The sequence below is a fragment of the Ctenopharyngodon idella genome, chromosome 10, assembly GCF_019924925.1.
Source record: "Ctenopharyngodon idella isolate HZGC_01 chromosome 10, HZGC01, whole genome shotgun sequence".
Taxonomy (NCBI): Eukaryota; Metazoa; Chordata; class Actinopteri; order Cypriniformes; family Xenocyprididae; genus Ctenopharyngodon; species Ctenopharyngodon idella.
Genome location: NC_067229.1, coordinates 41,257,457 through 41,264,246, shown reverse-complemented (window position 1 = coordinate 41,264,246; position 6,790 = coordinate 41,257,457). Strand labels below are relative to the sequence as shown.

Below are 6,790 nucleotides of genomic sequence, written 5' to 3'. Positions count from 1 at the left end.
AGGGTGAGTAATGACAGAATTTTTATTTTTGAGTGAACTAACCCTTCAAAATATTTTGTGAATTTGTGAAAGTAACAAGAAGTCACCTGATGTTAATGGCTTTCCTCATTCACCTGACAACTCCAAAGCAGTTTTGTGTTGGCTGAACTGTTTTTCCTCCTTTAAAGTCGGAAGTTACTATAGTCTTTCTTACCTGTTGTGATGTATACCCGAGTGAAACGGCTTCTCAAACAAGAAAAAAATGTATACTGCAATATTCATTAAAAAAAAAAAGGGAGAATTGTCTATTTTGATTTCATGGTGACTTGAAGCTTAAATAAAAAGTAAAGTATCCTAAATTCTATTGGAGGATTTTTGCATTTAAAATCCTGTCATCATTTAATGATGAGAACTAATAATGTTTCAGATTATTGGCGTTGAATGTACGCAAGTGCAAATGAGATTTGAGAACTAATCAGTAACAAATTAATTATTTAATTTTCATGATTTAAAAATTGTATGGCTTCAAAACATGTCATACATAAGAACACTTTTATGGTACTTTTTTCCCCTTCATTTTTGTAGCTCGACAGCCCCAGTCCCTGTTCACTTTCATTGTACATTAGCATTAAAAAGACTGGGGTCTGTTTAATTTTTTGTTTGAAAGATGCCTCTTCAAGACATAGCCAAGGCTGCATTTATTTGATCAAAAATGCAGTAAATTATTATTAAATATTATTACAATTTTAAAAAACAGTTTTCTATTTTAATATATTTTAAAATATAATGTATTGGCAAAGCTGAATTTTTAGCAGCCTTTGCTCCATTCTTCAGTGTCACATGATCCTTTAGAAATCACAATAATATGCTGATTTGGTGCTCACGAAAAATTTCTTCCTGCTGAAGAGAGTCATGCTGATTAGTATCTTTGTGGAAAATGAGATACTTTTTTCAGTATTATTTATAGAAAGTTCAAAAGAATAGCATTTATTTGAAACTGAAATATTTTGTAACATTATAAGTGAGTTTAATGTGTCCTTGCTGAATAAAACGATTAAATTAAATTACATTTAATTATTAATTAAAAATAGTATTAAAATGTAGCCTATTCACCCCAGTTGAAAGGTAGTGTATTAAAAAGAGCAGCATGAACACTAAACATCATGCTAAATATCTTCTTTTGTGTTCCACTAAAGAAAGCAATTTACACAAGTGATGACATGATGGTGAGCAAAAAAAAATAAATAAATAAATTTTGGGTGAACAAATCCTTTAAGCCACAGGACAGACTGACCATGTCAGAACCCAAATACAAGGTCTGTTCAGCTAAGCCCAATGATCTCCATATGTTAGAAGACAAAAAAACAAGGTCGTCCCACATCTTCAACAGTGGCTTCAACCTGATTTCCCAACTGTGCCTGAAATAAAATGTTTTTCTCTGCATGTAATGCATTTGCTCACAGGGCTTTCAGTAAGATTTATTTTCTTTAGACAGTGAAAGCATGCTTTCCACCGTGTATGCTTTGTGGGTCATGCTTACAATACAACAGCCCTGTGCTATAGCGACAGGCTGGAAAGGTGCTCTTGCATTTCATTTTCAGCACTGATAACTCTGATGAACCAAAGTGATTGTGACTATCAGAGTGACTTTATTTCCCTCAGGCACAGGAAGCAAACAGATTTAAAAAGAGAAGCCCATTTTAGTTGCAAATGAAGGTTGCTTTTTTTTTTCTTTTTTTTTTTTGTCACGAGCAATAGAACAAAAGCCCAATATTTGTTCTTTCATCTTGAAAATTATGAATCATTTTCATAAAGGCTCCTCTGAACAAGATGTCTGCTTACATGACATGTATTTTCTGTCTTTAGATGTATTTCTTGAACATCTAAATATTTATGAATGCATCATTAATTCAGCGTAATACACTTCATAAGAATTCTACCGTCTCAGCAGAGCAACAACATTTGAGGGAAATAGATGTTGTGCTTCCTGAAGAATCTTGTTCTCTTGTTAAATGCAAAATGAGCACAGTATCTCATGCTTATGTCACATTCTGTCCATCCGTGCCCTTTCCTGTTGTCACTGAGCTGACATGGCCCTCTAAGAGAGAATTGGACAGATATGCTGATTTTTAATGCAGGTTAAGAGCGTTTCGTAGTCATTTAAGGGGGGACTGCACATCCTGTCTGTTATCAGGTGTGGACAGATCTGACCAACTCAGCGTTCGTTTTTTACCTCCTGTAGAGAGATGCTTATCTAGAGACAGCCTGTGAGAGAAAGTGAAAGATCTGATGAATATGAATATGTACTAAGGCTATGCTGGAAATAGCGCACTACCATATTATACTTCTTTCTTGACTCATTATTTATGGAAGCCTGTTTTCACTTCAGTTGTGACTTTGTTTCTTTTAATTGCAGCTTTACAATTTCTTGTAATTGCAGCTTACAATTTTACAATTGATACTGTATTGTTTTGTAATTGTGACTTAAAGGGGATCTATTATGCAAAATTCACTTTTGCATGGTGTTTGGACATATAGTATATGTGTGTTAGCAGTGTGTGTACACAACCACCCTATAGTGATAAAAATCCACCCACTCCTTTTTTTTAATCCCCATAAATCATAAGCAGTGTCAACGACCTGTTTTCAGCCATGGCGCTAATGCGACGTCACATTAGCCACAGGCCCCGCCCACGACCGCTGACTGACAGTCCTGCATTACCAAATGTTTCCGCCCTCAGCGAGTTGTTCCAAAGTCCCTTTAAGACAAGTCATTTCACTCGGCGGCCATCTTTGAAACGCCTCTCGGGCATGCAAGTGCAACTCTCTTTGAATGGGGAAACATCAAATTCTCCAAAGCTGTTTGCCAAGCTTTGGATTAAATTTCATATTTGAAATCACCAATGAAATCTGACAACATCTGTCTCATAAATTTTTTTTTCCAAACGCTCGAATCATGACAAAAGAAAACTGTATTTTTTAGGCTGGATCCAGCTAATGCGCATGCGCAGACCTAAATGCGCGTCTCTTGTGCCTCATTTCGGAGGCGCGCGTCGGGCTGTTTCTATAGAAACCGGTGCTTCTAACGGCTGCTGCAGTGACGCGATGACTTTACTAGTCGAAGATTGGCTCTTATTTTGAAGGCGGGACTTATTCCGCCATATTGCGCGTTACACTTTCTCCCATTCAAAACAATACGAGTGACCCGTCTTGTGTTATTCTATAGTCTTTGGTTGTACGCTGTCCGCCATTTTCTCCGCGCTCGAGCAGCTGTAGTAACAACAATGTCTGGTAAGTAATTGAGATGTTTTGTTGCTGGATGTAAGTGAACATAACAGTTTTCATTTACCTACATCTGAGCCGCTGAACGCAGTGGATTAGTTTTATTTTTGAAGGGAATGCACCACAGATCTATAATATACACATACGATTTCTGTAACGTTGCCTGCTATTTACGTTCACAGGCATAACTGACTGTGTTTATGTGTGTTTTTGACAGAGCCTTGTGTGTATTTGACAGTTTAAACAAAACAAAAAATGTGAAAGAGAAGTTACTCACGAGACTTGACGTCTGATAGCTGTCTATGTGTGTGCGCTTCAGATAAGTGTGCTCAGAAAACGATCCATTAGATGTTTAAACTGATATAGCTTTAAAACGCGTGAAAATAATAAACTTTAATGATGAAAGAAGAGCTATGCTATCCGTGAGAGTGATCGCTATATAGATGATAATCAAAACCAAGCAGATGACTTGTTAATTTTTGGCAGAGAATCCGATTGAGTCAGGAACTGTGATCGTAGAGAGGGGGCGGGGCACAGCAGCTCATTTGCATTTAAAGGCACATGCACGAAAACAGCCTGTTCTTGACTGTAGTCAGAATTGGGTATTTACAACATGGATTTATAAATGATCTGTTAGGTATTTTAAGCTGAAACTTCACAGACACAGTCTGGGGACATCTGAGACTTAAATTACATCTTAAAAAATGGGCATAATGATAAAAGTTTTCGGGAGAGTAATACTTAGCTATTTCATATGCAAAGATGTTAGCCAATCACAGCAGTCGGCGTTTACACTGAATCTCACAGCAGACATGCCCCTTCAAACAGAGTGTTCAAATCAGAGGGCTAAAATCAGGGTAGAAAAAATGCCTTTTATTTCTAAATTATGACAATTTTTGATGTAAAAAAGCATACTAACATTATAAGTGCACCCCAGGAAACATTATAAAACAATAAAACAAAGCAGTTCATGACCCTTTTAAAATGGTATGACATTTAATATTTCTTCCTGTGTGAGTTGAAATGCTTTGTTGCTGCTTGTGTGGTGCTGTATGTCTGTACATTTGTGTTTATGTGTGTATGTGTGTGTTCATTTAAAGCTTGACAGCGCTATCCATGGAGAAACGGTTTTGGCTGAAATTAGCTATAACACTCTTACTTGCTGATGTAAAATCTGCCCTCACACACACACACACGCATACACACAGCACAGGCTAAGACATCTGCCAGCACACTAAAAATGAACAAGTCATTTCAGCGTGTCGAGCAAATTTCACACACATCCAAGGCCTCTCTCTGATCTTCTTAAATCACTGCTTGCCTACCGCTTCCTTAATAAACCCACTTCTTTCATATCCGCAGTGTTTCTTGCTCCCCGTGACCCTTTCTGGAAGCTTCTTCTCCGCTCTGAAGTGCCGAGCATCATTGAAAAGGAAACGTGTCTAATTAAACATGACCTTATTTACATACCATAACAGAAAAAGGAAGGATTTTCACTCTTGGAAGAGGTGGAGAAAATTACTCTTGGTTTAAAAAAGAAAGACAATTAGATTCACATAAACGGTCAAAAACAGTTCAGTAAATACAGCTACCACTTAAAAAGTATATTGTAGCTTTTTGGACATGATACCATTTAATACCATTTTTGTTCCAAGCAACTGATTTATCAGTCTGTCTGTCTGTCTATCCGTCTGTCTGTCTATCTGTCATCTGTCTATCTTTCTGTCTGTCTGTCTGTCCGTCTGTGTCTGTCTGTCTATCCATCTGTCTGTCTATCTGTCTATCTTTCTGTCTGTCTATCTCTGTCTGTCTGTCTGTCTGTCTATCTATGTCTGTCTATCTATCTATCTGTCTGCCTATCTATCCGTCTATCTGTCTTTCTATCTGTCTTATCCGTCTGTTTGTCTATCTCTCTATCCGTCTGTCTGTCTATCTGTTTTATCAGTTTGTCTGTCTATCCGTCTATCTGTCTTCCTGTCTATCTCTCTGTCTGTCTGTCTTCCTGTCTATCTCTCTGTCTGTCTGTCTGTCTGCCTATCTATCTATCAGCCAGTCCATCCATCCATCATTTTAATGGTGTTTAGTGGGTTTATTTTGTGATAAAAACTGGCTGACTACAATATGTAAAATTATAACACTATATTATGTTATATTAAATACATTATATAATACACTGTGTATATAAAAAACACTTAAACCCCATAAAAGGACATGCATGTTGTAGAAAAAACATCAATATGATGGAAAGATTACAGTGTGAACATAGATTTTGTTTTTTCATATAAAACATTTTTGATTAATTTATAGATATATTGTGTATGGTTATTTTAATACTAAATGAGTGTCTGCCTTTATGTATCTTTTGCAGGACCTCTGCAGGCACAAAAGTATGTGTTGTTCTCCTTCTTTGTGAAGGTCAAATACTCTAATATTTAAAAACTTTATTTCATGTCATCTGGAGATTACAAGCTCTTGGGGAGCTTACGTTAAGTTTTAAAGTGTTTTTTTTTTTTTTTTTTCAGGCTCTCCCCTCGTCTGCAGACAGATAGAGGGAGACAGAAGATGGTGGTTATCACTGGAGTCATGGGCCCTGATCAGAGGCAGGGTGCTGGGTCTTATCTTAATGAAGCTGTGCTTATCATGAGCTCGAGGTCACTGCTATCTGTCTGACCTCTGACTGCACCCTCTTTCTGTCAATTAACCCACTCACAAAAGTCTATCTACCCTTTTACACTTACTTACATACAGTTTCAATAAAAAGTTACTGTTCAGCTATTTTGATTAAAAAATGAAAAGGTTGAGACTTCTATTTTACATGTGTTTTGCAAAGGAACTCTGTTGCCCTCTGAACTCAAATGTACCTGACCTTTTGGCACCAGGAGGCACCAATTTTGCCCCCTAAATTTTCCTTTTCTTCTTATGCTTTTTTTATTCTTTCAAACACATTTCTTTCCTGTAGAAATTCTTTTTTTTTTTTTTTTTGCAGTCTTCTTTTTGAACTTTTTTCTCTTTTCTTTCTTTTCAACTTTCTTGGAAGCCTTCTTTCAGTTTTACTTTGGATACAGCAAAGTTGATGATCTGAAAAACTAGGAAAAGCAAGTTATGGGTGGGGTGGATCCACATAAAATGTTGAGGGGTTTAGATTGTGAACTGGGTTGCACTTTAGATTAGGGTCCAATTCTCAGTATTAACTATGACTTTTGTCTCAATAGACTCCTAATTATGTTACAAAAGAAATCTTTTGTAACATTACAAATGTATTTGCGGACAATTTTGTTAAATTTAATGCATCCTTACTGAATAATTTCTCTAAAGAAAAATTTACTCACCCCAAACTTTTGAAAGGTATGTCTACATTGAATGGTGGTTTATGTTATTGTTTATTGTAATATTTTTGGTTGTATACATGTTCTAAAATGGCTATTCTATGCATTTTGTATATAAATGGCGCCTTGTTATAATGGTCCCAGGATATTATATGAAAGATAGATGAAACTGAAGTATAGAGAGAAAGAGAGCACTGTCTCTT

General features: G+C 36.4%; 1 long non-coding RNA gene across 1 annotated transcript; it reads left to right on the top strand.

Moving 5' to 3' along the window:
* Positions 1-3,184: 3,184 nt before the first annotated feature.
* LOC127521863 (uncharacterized) lies at positions 3,185-6,056 on the top strand. The gene is made up of 3 exons (XR_007932476.1): positions 3,185-3,270; positions 5,630-5,676; positions 5,784-6,056. It is a non-coding gene; the product is annotated as an uncharacterized LOC127521863 (long non-coding RNA).
* Positions 6,057-6,790: the final 734 nt, after the last annotated feature.